The following is a 15506-nucleotide window of genomic DNA, read 5'->3' on the forward strand; positions in this document are numbered from 1 at the left end:
CACCCAGATTATACTTAAGACCACTGTCGTTAGTTGCAGGAAAACAAGCTCAGGGCTCCCGCTGATTCTGCATTATGGTGAGTTGTATAATTATTTCATTATATATTACAATGTAATATTAATGGAACTAAAGTGCACAATAAATGCAATGCACTTGAATCATCCTGAAACCATCCCTTCCCCCCAACCCCGGTCCGTGGAAAAATTGTCTTCCACGAAACCGGTCCCTGGTACCAAAAAGTTGGGGACTGCTGCTATCTATCAGACCAGAAGCAAGACCCACTGAAACCACATCTGAGTGCAGACAGCTGCACTAGATAGTTTTACAGCTCTGTGTTTCTGGAAAACCTCTGCACTTGTGGCAATAGCACAAACAGCCCTATGTTAGTGTAAAAATTTCCCAGTGTTAAACATAGCAGCTCCCAATTTTTCAATGGAAGCATAAATATATTTATATTTTTCAGATAGTATGTCTTCTTCAGTTTTGGCTTTGAAAGAATGGTTCTTGACACATGAGTTACAAGTATATATCTTATGAAAGGAGATACAGTTTTCACAGTAACTAAATTTGCCTCTGTCTGTACATCTCAATGATTGCACTTCTAATGATTTGCTGTCACTCAAATCTACCTCATGAATCAAATATGCTTTGCTTTTCACCCCACAGTCATGTGCATGAAGTCTAGATCAGTGCAATCAAAAAAGGGGGTGCCTATTACTTATGTTCGAACTAATAGTATCCCATTCTTAGCAAGTCTTTATAGACTTACATTGTCTATAAAGAAAAATGCATATTTGTTTAATGGTTTCAGAGAAGGAACACAGGGGTCCTTTTGGAGACAGTGAGGAAAATTCACCTTAGTATTGTCACATGCCCTGTAATAAGAATGTTTAGCAGCAAAAAATCTCCTGGGACAAGGTGGTTTTAAACATTACCTGCAAGTTCCTTCTTCTTACCTTGCAATTTGATTTTTAAAAGAACCTAAATCTTGAGAACAGGCTATCATATTTGTTGTCAAGTCTCTTTTAAAAAATTTTTGTTGTTTTACTTAAAATACATAAATGTCTTATTTAATTAGCATTACCCACTAATGTTAGAAATTTTTCAGTGAATCAACAAGATTACAAAACACCAAATGGAAATGAGAGGAGAAGTAATCCAAGCTGAGGGAGATATAAGAAGGGGATAGGAGAGAATAAAGGAGGCAACTCTTTTCCTAAGAGTCTGGGTGAAACTGAGCATACTCACATACACTGGACAACATGACTGAGCTTCAGAAATTTAACACAGTAAAAATGTTTTAATTAATGAACACCAGAGAAAAGGGAGAGGAGATTACATTTGTGTGACCTGATGATTGTGATTTCACCATCCTCAGTGGAGGACAAAGCAGATAAATCTCTGGGAAGAACAGCAATTATTTTTTTCCCATTTCGAGGAGGGCAGAAGTATCCCAACCCTATGTGATATTTGCGAGATCCATATGTCTCCTGGGCGCTCCTTTCTCTGGTTCCCTCGGAGATGGAGGGAAGCTCCTAGATGGAGCTTTGGGGTTGCAGAGATACTTTTCATATTCCATACCCGGCTGTGGCCATCATGTCACCACCCCACACTGCCATGACACCCAAACAACCAAGCCTAGAGATCGTGGCTTTTCTGGGCTGCAAGAAAAGCCTGGGTGGATTTGGCTTCCAGTTCTGATTAGGAAAGCCTAGTTACAAGCAGAAGGTCTTCATTAAGACCTCAGAGGATCTCCAATCACAGGTAAACCCATGGATCCTCCCAGTTTTTGAGTGACAGATTAGAGTTCTTACTTTTTCCAAGTAAGGAAATGTAATTTGCATGAAATTTCCATTATAGAACGCAATACTGAAATGCAGTATCAAATTCTATAGCTTTCCTGGTAGAGTAGTACATGTGGCTTTTCTCTCGCTGTGGTCAAGATATCATGCTCTGATGTCCTGACCACGTGCACGTTATTGTCTAAGCTTTTTGACAACCAGAGACTTCCAAAAGAGAAGAGTTCCCATTTATAAAGTGAATTTGAATAAAATGGTCAGTTAGGTGTTTCAGAATGCCTGCTCCTCATTTGTTGACCCTCGGAGACTTTTTTGTTAGTTGGCTGGTTAGCTAGATGGTTAGGGGGTTTTTGCTGCTGCTGTTCAAGATTTTTCAGGTCTCTCTGGAATGCTTGTCACCACACAGATACATACTCCTCTATTCTCTCTACTGAATGGATTTCCCTATGCAATGACCAGTGTAGGAGGTCAGCATCACAGGAATAAAGTGGAAAATTGCGATTACCTTTGCTGATGGCTTGACATCATAGAGGAGCCACCTACATCCATTTCACGAAACAGTGGCCCCCTCCTCTACATAATTTTGATTTTAGAACTAGTCAGAATTCAATCTCCAATATCCTGTCTAACACAGGAAACCCATCTTCTGAATCTCTTCTGCATCTCTGCAGGTGATTCCTATCGCCTGCTCCGGGGCCTCCGCAGGGGACCATTCAGAAACAGAAAAATAAAAATGTCTTCCTGTTACTCTCTTTGGCTGTGAGACAATTTGTTCCCATCTGCCCCCAGGCTCACCTAGCACTCTGACTCAGCTGGAAGCTGCTACCGATCACTGCTGTATTAACTAATTTGCTTTATGGAAATTCATGGCCCTTATTTCTCAAGGGAATGGAAAAACCAGTAGACCTCCTACCAGCTGGGTACTTTCCGTGCAAGCTCCTGCATCTACATAAATTAAGTTCAAATAAATTATTTCAGGGTTTACAAATTCAATATTGCAGATAGTAGAACCTGGCAGATGTTCTCAGGATCCCCTTGCTACCTGTGAACCAATCATATAACTTCTACGTGGACTGGGGAAAAATAACAACAGTAAGGAAAACTTGGGTTTACATGAAAAACTGACCGATGATTTTGCTTGTTTGTTGTTTTAATAAACTCCATCCATTTACTAGTGCGGGTGGGGGGCGGGGAGTAAACCCTGATTACATGATTCCTTTTTCACTTTTATTATGAAATCCCTCCTTCTCCAAGAATGCACTAAATCTTATCATAACCATTTCACATACCAATTTCAGTAGGAAATTGGGAGATCGATTTGGTTAGTTTTCTTATTGATCCTGAAGATCTTTGAAGCAATTCTGCCAGTTGCTTTCTAACTGGCTGGTTTCTCACTTAGAGACAAGTGAACACTGAGCAATTAAAGACACCATGAGAAAGAAAAAAAAAAAAAGGCTGCCTTATACTTCCTGCAGAGCTGAGGGAGAAGAGAGGGGAATGCCTGTAACAGCCATGCTATCTCTGACATAAATTGGAAAACCAGAAGTGTTTCCTCTAGCCCTGTTTTTGCGTAGCACACAGATATCTTTGTAAATAATAGGAAATTAATGTTAGGTTGGATCTATAAACTAAGTCAATTTGACTCTGTTATGTTAAAAGAGCATAGTTTCAGCCTGTATCCATATTTCAAAGTATTTGAAATCTAAGAAGTTCATGTCAACATGATATAATATTGGAGATGTCCACATACAAATATTATTTGAATTTGAGTGCCCCTGTTTGAGGAAATGCCTAATGGAAAAACTAAAACATCAATCATACTTTTAGATTGTATTTTATTTCTTGTAAGAATATCCACATACATTTGAAAGATAGTTCTACGTATATTCTCAAACATATTTATTTAGTTCATGGCCTGATAACATGTGACTCCCTAACTGTTAGGAATAGCTCTGCAGCCTCTCGAGGATCAGAGAACCCTGTGATTTTTTAAATGGCTAGTTTGGATGAAGTTTCTGTTATCAATCAGGTACTTTACAGTATAACTACAATATAACCTTTAAAATAGCTATCATTGGCACACACACACCCCATAGCAAAATGAAGCCTTGGAAATTATATGGTAATTGTAATCAAAATAGAAAGCAATTAATAAAATGAAATTTATCAAAAATGTAGCTCCTTATTTGAAAGTCTAGATTCAATAAACTACTTGTAAACTTAAAATGAAAATTAGAAAATGCTTTCAACTACACATTCTCTATTTAAATCTTAAGTTGAACTTTAAATGATGCTATGGTCTCCACCCAAACCATCAATTTCAATGAAAAGCTTGAATGGTCATCAATTCTGAATCCATAAAATTCAATGCTGCTGTTTATAATTTAATACTCCCACCATAAAAAATTTCTGCTCTATGAATATCAGAATATAAATTCCCATTAATTTAATGAGAAACAAATTAGGAATATTGGCATATATATTTTCCATTATATGTCCCATTAAATGTGAATATATATCTCATATAAGTGGAATATATATATTTATATAAACTTACCTATATATTTATATTGGCATATAAATTCCCATTAGTTTAATGGGAATTAAAGAAGAAATGCCAGTTTCCACTAACTCATCCTTCCCTTCGTAAAACATTTTCTGAACTTTTCATCTACTGACGTAATTCTGGAAACTTAAAATAACAAGTTTCTTGTTTTCATTTTGTTCTGTTAAATGAAAAAAAGAAACCACTTTGCAAGTGGTGCTTTAAAAGAAAAAAGAAATTGAAAAATCTGCTCTATCAAATGGAGAAAAAAGACAAGTTTAAAAAAAGTCTGAATCAATATTAGGTGCTCTGTCACTTGTTATTCAATTTTTTGTAACATTATTGACACATTTTTGCTTTCTAAAGGTAATTTCCATTAGAAAAGAGAAGATGTATGCCGTATGTTTTCAATTACATTTGAAATTCAGGTAACTAAAAACATTTAGTTTATAAAAGTAACCATAATGTTTCTGTGGGAAAAATATCATAAAGGAATATGTTTCATTAAATGAGATTCTCTGTAGTTGACTTAGTTCAAATATTTTTAAACAAGTCCTTGCCCACAAACTGCTTTTCTCCCCAGCAATAGAAATGGTAGCAGAATTGTTACTTCCTGTTTCTATAGCTTAAAGTCAAACCTAACATAAGCAATCAACTCAATGCATGGATCTCATTCAAGTGGCTCCCATCCAGGGTCTGAGAGAAGAGCAGAGTTGATCATTTTCCTTGAAAGTGTTGGGAGTAAAAGAAAAGAAACAGATCTGCTGTTCTGCCTATGGATTCAGCTTTCCTGCAGCAATTAATTGTCTAAAGAGCAAGTAGAAGAAATGCCAACTAGTAACATAAAAAGACAGTCTAGAATAGTTCATGTTTTACAGATTTTTGTATCCAAGTAATGAAACCATAACCACATCTTTTGAAACATACCATGAAATCCATAAATTTAACAATGAATACAACATGCTTCCTGTATTTATTTTTCAGATCTTCCTCCCGTATCTGTCTTCATCACAATAAGACAAAAGTATTGCCTGGTATCTGTACTTCACCTATGTGACCCTGCCAGGAAAATAGAGAGATATAAATATACTGTTGGTTACGGTAACACACACAAGAGAACGTTTTAAAAATATACAGCATTCTTTTCATTTTGATGGTCTGGTAGTTTCTCTTTAGCTTTTTGTTTATGTTTTGGTTTTAATTAGTGTGTTAGTCCCATCAGAATGTCCTTTTCACTGTTGAAAAACAAATATTTTCACTTGCAGTAAAGACCAAGCTATCATTTAATGCACATTTCCGAGTAGGATAGGATGATCAGCTGTAGCTTTCAAAAGAATGATCTGTCACATCACAATGGTCTCATATGCAGATCAAAATGTTGACCCGTACATCAAACAGTGAGCATATCGCTAAATTAATTTTACATTATTCCTATCTGACAGTTTAAGATAATTGTGTGTAAAAACATAAACTTTTGCATTGTATTACTCTTGTGACGGAATATATATATACATTTTGGTCTATATTGTGATTTTTTTGCATGTAATGTGTGATGATATATATGACCAATAAAGAAAACCTGATAATAACAGAAATCTAGAATTTCCTCTTGTTTTTCTCATTCACACATAATAACTGGCCTGTTTAAAAAGAATATTCTCCAGGTAAATGTTCCAATGTACGTAAAGAGCCTAAGAATCAGACTAACAGATGACTTTGATACTGAATAGGCACTTAGAAATGAATGAAAGAAGTGGGCTTTTTCTCTTCACGAATTACTTCTATTTTTAGAACTAAAGTGTCCCTAATCTTAACTTCATGACTCCTTCAGCTAGAACTGCCAACCAAACTGTACAAAGAGAAAAAAACCCTCTGCTGTAAAGTCCATAGTTGAAAATAAACAAAGTTTCATTCACTTCTAGTCCATTCTTTGAAATGAATTCAACGTCTTAAGCAACGAAATTCTTTACAAGAAACAAAAAGTTCAACGGGGTGAAATTTAAAGCATACTTTAATTTGTTAGGTATGATCTTTTGAATGTAGAAGCAATCTTGACATGAAAACACTTTATGGTAAGAAAAAAGTATTTCAAAATAACATTGGATCACTCCAGATTATATATTAAAAAAGAGTTGTAGGGCTTCCCTGGTGGCGCAGTGGTTGAGAGTCCGCCGGCCGATGCGGGGGACACGGGTTCGAGCCCCGGTCCGGGAAGATCCCACATGCCGTGGAGCGGCTGGGCCCGTGAGCCATGGCCGCTGAGCCTGCGCGTCCAGAGCCTGTGCTCCGCAATGGGAGAGGCCACAACGGTGAGAGGCCCACGTACCGCAAAAATTAAAAATAAAATAAAATAAAATAAAGAGTTGTAAACCTGAACATTTTGAAAAGAAAAACCCATGTCCAAATCCCAATATGTGCAAACATCTTCTCTGCATAGCATGACCAGATGCAACTTCTTCATTCACAACTCTGTTCTCTGCTGAACACCTCTGAATGGTGTCCTATTACCTAACAATTAAAGTCCAATCCCTTTGCGTGACATCCAAGGGACTCCGTACTTTGTGTGAATATACCACAATTTATTCATCCATTCACTTATTGATGGACAGTCAGGTTGTTTCCAGTCTGAGACTATCATAAACAATACTAGTATATACATATCTTCTGGTGCACATATATCAATATATGCGTTTCTCCTGGGTACGTACCTGGGGATGGAATTATTTGGTAAATGAACACCAAATGGTTTTCTCAGGTGACTTCACAAATTTACTCTCCCTCAAGCAGTGTGTGAGAGAGTTCCACTGCTACACAGCCTTGCCAATGTTTCATTTTGTCAGTTTTTAACAAATGTATTTATTAATTTATTTATACGTATTAAGCGAAGAAGGAACAGTAGGCACAGTATTCACTGTTGTTTCCATATGGACATCCAACTGGTCCACCACCACTGACTGAAAAGACTATTTCCCCTCTGCACCGCAGCATACCTATGCTGTAATTCAGGTAACCTTATATGTGTGGGTCTGTTTACGTTTACTCTGGGCCATTGGTCTATTTTAGATACCATAACTTTACAATGATTCTTGATTATCTAATAGCATATGGCCTCCTTTGTTCTTCATCCTCAAGATTGACTTTGCTATTCTTGGCCCTTTAAGTTCCCATACAAAGTTTTGAGACAGCTTGTTGATTTCTACAGGAAAGGCCAAAGGCATTTTGATTAGTATAAAGTGTTGCCTACTGGAAATGGCTTATGACTGGGGCATAGGGTTTGAGAGCTGAATGATGGAAGAAGCTTTAACTTTGGCTAAAGCCAAATTTTAAGGGACTTGGATGTTACGTAAGAAATGTATACTTTATTAAGTCAGATGACTAGACTGGCATTTTTGAAAGATCACCAGGAAGCAGCATCCATACCCAACTCCATCCACCGAAATTCCCAGACGCCTACCTTGAAAGTAGGGTTATGTTCATACCCAGGTGCTGAGAACCCGAAAGCAGAGAAGTTGTTTCATGCCTAGTGGTGGCGGGGGAATGTCGTCCCCTTTTAGAGTAAACACAGCCAGCAATGTGCTCCTTTCCAATGCGCCAACATTCAGTCCGAATTTTGGCCTGAGAGGCAGGAGAGGCAGGCTACCCTCTCTGAACCACTTTATATCTGCAGGGAAGACATGGAGTTCTCTGGGATGTTGAGGTGATGAGAGCAGATACAATGGCTCTGGTACTTCAGCTGTGCCCAAATTACCCATCCTCTTCTCCACCCATCCCTTCCCCTTCATCTAACTCCCAGACTGAGGCAGGGAACATTCTCAGCACTAAAAGGGCTGGACATAATACATCCAGAAGCCACATTGTGTGCAGTAAAATGCACACAAAACAGCAACTCGTTAAAAGATATTCAACCATGACTCAGGTTTCTTCCCCTCCAACTTATTGACCCAGATAGCAGGAGCAGTCAGGCAGTCCTACAAAAGTACAGACAGTTCTCTCTTCCAGAAACTGCCTGGCTGAGCAGCTCATTTAAAAATTCGTACGCATTTTTAGGACAAGAGTCAAAGGAAAACACTCTTTGAGAAGAGGAAATGGGAATAGTAGCTAAACCACTTATCAAAAATAGATGGCAGGAACTATCTACCTAAATTAAATTTTATGTTGAAAAGAGAAGACCTCTGAGCTCTTCTTTATTTCCCACCCATCCCCTACGGGATCATGGGACTTCCAGGGGCAGTTTGATGGCAGACTGAACCTTAGATCATTTCTTTAGGTCAAATCTGTACTCCACCTCTTGACAAAGCTTTGTTCACTGTGTGTATCATGGAATTGATTGTAGATGTCTTTTGCAAAACCAAAATAGACCATAATAACTAGAAGTCTATGAGAACAGATGTTTTCCCTTATCAATTCTGTGTATCCATCCTAAGGGATATTGATAGCCTGAATCTTTGTCCGGATCTAAGGAGAACTTTAGTTCTCTTTTAATTTCTGTCTTCTCCCTTGACATGTGCAAATTTTCCACATTACAGCAGTTACCTGATGAATTTAATCCACCTCCATTTCCGTGAGTAGGACCGACAGACACACAGACGGACACCCGAGGGCCACTTGTAACCCTGACGGAAAGAGCTGCACTTACCCGTTTCTCTTTCTTGCTACTTTTTGTTGTTTGTTTCTTTGTGTTGACTTTGTCCCTGGCATAATTTTCCACTCTAAGTCAAACAAGTCTCCTACGTATTGTGTATGTTTAAAACGACAGAACTATTGCTTCTTCATTTGGAAAAAAGAAAAGATTCAATCTTTTATCACACACCCTTTTCAAACAAACGTCACAGATCTCTCCGTGGCACGATCGCTATTTTGGGTACCATCACCAGCTCTCGGCATCGTCCGACCAGCCGGCAGCCCAGTGATGCTGCGGTTCGCCCCCCTCAAGCCAGGAGCAGCGGCTGGGACGGAGCAGAAGCTGCCTGTTAACGCCAGAGCCTTGGAAGCAGGAGCCCTCCGTCCGGGTTAGCACTGGAAACACCCAGCTTTGCAACGGGAAATGCTCCTCAACCTTTTAGAACCGAGTCCGGTACTAAGGCTGACGTCTCTCCTACAACAAATAAAAGTGAGACGAAAGGAAACAAAGGTGAGAGAAGGAGAAGTAGGAGGCCCGCACGGCCTCAGCCCATGCTCCTCCGGAAGAAAGCCACTCACCTTTCCAGAGGGTTCTGCGGGTCAGAGCTGAGCGGCATGCAAACAGAAAGAGGGCTTTGGCCTTACTGTGAATTTTTAAATGTCATCGTCATAACACTATTTATTTACAGGTAGTTATTTTGGTATTTAATTTTTTGTTTAAAGAGAGGAAAAACCCCTGTGTTTTCCTAGTGGAATGAGATGGCTCAGAATGGTAGATTTAGGCAATTTTAAAACATTTATTAGTTCCCTAAAGACCAAATATGATAAGTCTTCTAAGTATTGTGTGTCAGTCCACGGTATGGAGCTGTCACAATGTTATTACAGATAATGCATATTAAAAATTATGACATTTAGGGCTTCCCTGGTGGTGCAGTGGTTGAGAGTCCGCCTGCCGATGCAGGGGACACGGGTTCGTGTCCCGGTCCGGGAAGATCCCACATGCCGCGGAGCGGCTGGGCCCGTGGGCCATGGCCGCTGAGCCTGCGCGTCTGGAGCCTGTGCTCCGCAACGGGAGAGGCCACAGCAGTGAGAGGCCCGCGTTATGACATTTAAATAAATAAATAAATTCTGTCTTCTCCCTAGTGACAGGCTCCATGGTGGCATATGAAAGGCTTGGACCAGCCACAGTGCCCAATGTTTCTGAGCCACCTGGGCCTCATATCCAGGCCTCCAGTGCCTCTCAGCTTTGGCAGGGACACACGGATGCTCCAAGACAATGAAAGCAGTAGTTGGAGCCCCATTCAAACTCTTCCTATTACAGCCTGATACTGGAGCAGTGCCAAGCTTCCTCACTGAATCTAGACATGCCCTTTCTTAGAGGAAAATCAAAGCAGGTGTATTAAAAACACCAGGATAGAGGGAAAATTGAAAGAATTTGATATTTAATATTCCCTAAGGAAGAACCAATATAATCATAATAGAAAAATTCAAGCTCACTGGACTTTCTTTTTTTAGTGTTGAGTATTTTCACTATTTTAATTTACATATGGAAGGTGGGGATCCACTATCTTTTGCATGTTTAGAACCTATAAAGACATAATTCAGTTCTGCCCATGCAGAAAGCCTGAGACGTTACACCCAGAGAGACGTGGTTGGTCACATGGGAGTGACTGAATGAATTTGTTGGGACCTGGTTATCATTAAAGAGTGAGAAGCCATATCAAAGGGATCCTATGCACAATCTTACCTGTGTCACAACCTGTCACCAGTGCTGTTTTCCTGGGATCCTGCTTCTCCATCTCTCTGTCACCACTCCCCCCTGCCTTCCCCATTCCTGACTGCACCAGAGTTCCATTCTGAGGCTGAATATTTAATGTGAAAAATACTCTGCCCAAGGTAGAAGGACAGAAGTAGAAATGAGAGAAACCTCTATAGGAATTTATGACATTCGCCTATCCTTGACTCTTCTAGTAAAACAATGGTATCAAATTTCAGCTGAATAATGTAGAAAGAGATGCTACATATGTAGCCAAGTGATTCTGCAGACTAAGCTCATCTAAATCTCTCATGCTGACCTTTTGCTCCCTCTTTAGAATGGCTAGGGGACCTCATGTCCCACCTAAACCTTCAGCCACTCAGCCCCTTTCCTGAGTCCTCTTCCCCCACTGGCCCAGCATCCCCATAGACAGAGGCCAAGCCACATTCTGAAATGTAGGCACAACACAAAGGTACAGCTCCTTAGATTCCAATATGTGGGGAGTGCAATGAAAACCGCTACTGCTTTTCGGGATCCACCCATGCGATGTGAATGGAGTGAGCTTTGAAGGGGTTCCAACCTGTTCGCTCACGATAGGAAGGCAAAAGAGTGAGGCAAGCAGAGTAGTAGGTAGCTGCCCTCACCTACCTGCTGAAAAAAGTCCCCACGACTAGTTGGGAATATAAAGGGCACTCGTTTTAAAACTCTTATAATGATAATAAAGATATAATATGGATATCGTGAACATTCACCAAGTGCAAACTACAGTTGTTCCACTAAGTGCTTTATAATTATTATTTCATTTAACCTTGACAACAACCTTCTCAGGCAATACCACTGCTATCCCATTTTGCAGATGCGGAAATCAAGACTGAGAGATTATATTCTCCTTAGTAAACCAGGGAGTGAATGATCTCAAAAGGATGCTCTTAACTTTCACATTATACTACTTCTTTCAAAAATTATTTCCCAAGCATATAGGTAACATTCAAATGAAATATAAATAAAAGCCCATGATTGGAAAAATAAAGCTAGAGGTGAGCTGATGGTAAGGAGAAGAATTACAGCTATCTACAGTGATAAAAAGAATTAGATAAGAGTATATTTACTATTTAGAAACGTATCTGTCGCTGAATATGTTTATTTTCTGTGGCAGGTCTTGTGCAAGATTAATGAATTATTTTATGGTTAAATAAAGAGATAAACCTTTATATATTCAGTTCTTTATGCCAATAATTTTATTTTCTAATGTTAGAAATACTTTTTTCTGTAATTTGGACAGACTAATTTAAACACACATTAATTAGCAAGTGCTCTATAGCTGGAGTATTGGGGGTTATTGGAAATTCAAAACAGAAGATTCTGGTCTGTTTACAGTCTTACTCCAATTATCTTACAAATCCAAATGGGAGTATATGGTCTTTATACATACAACACAGAATGGTACAGATTTAGTCATAAACCAAATAATATAATACATGTGTTAAGTGCCATGAGAGGTCAAAGAAAGAAAAACCATTTCAGCCAAGTTAGCCTGGAAAAGTAAGTAGGAAAATGTGGGTAAGATAAAGCAAATAAGTGTGATGTGGAGATCAATGGATAGGATAATGTATGACATTGGAGGCAGAGGGATTCGCAGGAGCCAGGTGCAAAAGAAGAAATGACTAAGGCTTCCCTGGTAGCGCAGTGGTTGGGAGTCCGCCTGCCGATACAGGGGACGTGGGTTCGTGCCCCGGTCCGGGAAGATCCCACATGCCGCGGAGCGGCTGGGCCCGTGAGCCATGGCCGCTGAGCCTGCGCGTCCGGAGCCTGTGCTCCTCAAAGGGAGAGGCCACAACAGTGAGAGGCCCGCGTACGCCCAAAAAAAGAAACAAGGCAAAAGGCTCAAAATGGAGTCGCTTGTGCTAAGCCACATGTCACCCAACCAAGACTGAAATACAGATTCTGCTCTCCCAGAAATGGAATCTTAAACCAGTCACTTAGGAATCACCTGATCAGCATTAATAGGTAATCTCCCTGACAAATCCCCGCTCTCCCCTGTAAGGAAGGTAACCTTGCAATAACCAACCCACTTTTCTGCCTAGTACAACTTACTTGTCCTGCTCCCCTCTGCCTACAACATCTCTTGTCTTGTATAGCTCTTTGGAGCTCCTCTCTATATGCTAGGTTGGATGCTGCCCGACTCATGAATAAAGCCATTAGGATCTTTGAAATGTATTCAGCTGAATTTTGGTTTTGAACTCTCTGAAGACCCAGAAGTCAGTGCCAAGACCCATCTCGCTACTGAAAGGCCCTGGAATTCTTGAACAACATATAGTATTCATCGTGTCCAGCTATCATCAGGCATAGTGCCGAGCGCTAGAAAGAGAGGCATAAAAAGACTTCATCTTCTCCTTCAAGGGGCTCAGATCCCAGTGTAAAAGTAAATTAAAGCAGTAATGGTAATGCAATGGTGTAGTAATTAAAATTCTGAGCTTTCGAGTCACGGACCAGGTTTAACCCCTCACCCCTTCTACTCACTAGCATTTCCTTAACCTCCCTGAGCCTGTTTCTGCCAGGGCAAAATCATTAGTAACTGACATGAGGATTAAATTAGATGATATGCAGAAAGTTGTCAGTAAAAAAAAAAAAAAATGACAGTTACGTGGCTTTTGATAGTGTTAATATTTTAGAGTGCCTTCATAAAGAAGTGATTCTCATCCCAGTTATTCATTTAAATCGTCTGATTGCTTTCAAATAAAAACTACCAATGCCTGGGCCCTGCTCCAGATGAATTATATCTGTTAACTGTCTGGAGGTGGGGCCTGGTCACCAGGACACTTTAGAAGTCCCCAGGTAATTCTCACACGCATGCCTTCCAGGCTGAACACACGGAAGAGACCTTTGGGAGCTTTGCCCATGTGCTTGGAGGGCAGGGAGACAGCGAAGGTGGGCATCCCAGAATTGATGAGTCCTGCCTTGTGCAGCAAGTATCAGAATCCCGCAGAAAAGATGGGAAACATATCAGATGTGTAACAGACATTGGAGAGATCACGAGCAAGGTTATACTTCTCCCTTAGGGGACATAAAAATGTGTCCCCTTCATGGTACATCTCAAAGTCATTGAGTTCTCCCCTTGCAATCTCTTGCCTCTGACTTTTCTTCCAACTAGGAGCAAACTACAAACCAGAAAATACACAGAGGTCAGCAGCTGCAATGGAAAAGGACAGCAATCAATAACAGTGGCCCCTTGAGCAGCCCCCTGGCCATCTTCGCTCTGACCACGTTCCCTCTCCCTCATCTGGCCACTGGAGTGTCAGAAAGAGCCCCTAAAGTGGAGGGCGGGGTATACACTGGGAACATGCTTTTTATTTAGTTAGTTATTTATTTATTTACATCTTTATTGGGGTATAATTGCTTTACAATGGTGTGTTAGTTTCTGCTGTATAACAAAGTGAATCAGCTATACATATACATATAGCCCCGTATCCCCTCCCTCTTGCGTCTCCCTCCCACCCTCCCTATCCCACCCCTCTAGGTGGTCACCAAGACCAAGCTGATCTCCCCGGGCTATGCGGCTGCTTCCCACTAGCTATCTGTTTTACATTTGGTAGTGTACGTGCGTCGATGCTACTCTCTCACTTCATCCCAGCTTACCCTTCCCCCTCCCCGTGTCGGAGCACGCTTTTTAGTTTAGAATTGTCCTGAAGGAAAGAAGGGGTGTCATCATGGCTGCAGCTGTGTCTAACACAGCCATCAGTCTGTAGTAGGCTAATACATTTTCAGAGAAGCAGTCAGAGTAGAAAACACTGAAGGACCCCAGCAAGTGTGGGTAGCCACTTACATCAGCTCTTAACGCCTAGCTTGCTAGAAATTTAATCAAAAGCTTTTCATTTTCTCCAGTGTATATAAAATGAAAAACATGATGTGCAGACTGAAATGGCCAGCAACAAGGAACACTGATCCCACGTGTTACATTTCCCGGTAAGGATATCTCTTGGCCAAAGTCACACTTGAACCGGTCCTAACCTGCAGGAAGTTGGAGAAACCAGTGTGCAGACTCCAGTAAGGACACTCCAGCTCTCAAAGAAAACCAGCACAAGGGGCCTGAAACATTGATATGCAAGTCACTCTCCGGCTATGAGTCAGTTTCTTCTTGAAGCAATTAGCAGTTACCAGCATTTAGTCAGTGAGCAGGGCTCAGGCAGACAGACACTGACAGTCTGTCATTATCACAACAAAAGAACTACAGCTTTTATCCTCCCCAGAGGAAGTAAGATTTTTAAGAACTCCAACTTTCCATCTCACACTCTTCCCAGACCTATGATTTATTTCATCATCAACCTTAAAAATAAAGTTCAGCCATTTATTTATGAGGGGCTGCTCACAGAAGGGCCTCCGGAGAATTACATTCAGCCTCAGAAAACTCTAGAAAACTGCTGGACACAGAAACAGAGGTTTAATAGGTCAACTCCCAGGAGGCGCCATCTCTACCTTCGCCCCAATTGACTACAGTCTGGGAAAGGGCACCCTTTCTTCAAACTTCCTGCAGACCGCTTCCCTTTCATTACACCCTAATGACTCAGCTGCTGTGCTGGTGTGGTCAAAGCAATCGTTATTTGCCACATTCTGATTACAGGCCAATATTAGACCCTGTAGAAGCACGAATGAACAAATGAGCCATTTATGCTCTCGGCTCTTGAGTAGTAGAACCTACGGTTTTGTCGGAGCTTCAGTAATGGAGCCAAAGTCAAACTGGAGTCACACTAAATCCACCTCCAGCTACAGCTTAGTGGGCATCAATTG

This window comes from Delphinapterus leucas, chromosome 12 (genome assembly GCF_059928025.1).
Source record: "Delphinapterus leucas isolate spDelLeu-1000000601 "Yukka" chromosome 12, BTC_Dleu_Yukka2, whole genome shotgun sequence".
NCBI lineage: Eukaryota > Metazoa > Chordata > Mammalia > Artiodactyla > Monodontidae > Delphinapterus > Delphinapterus leucas.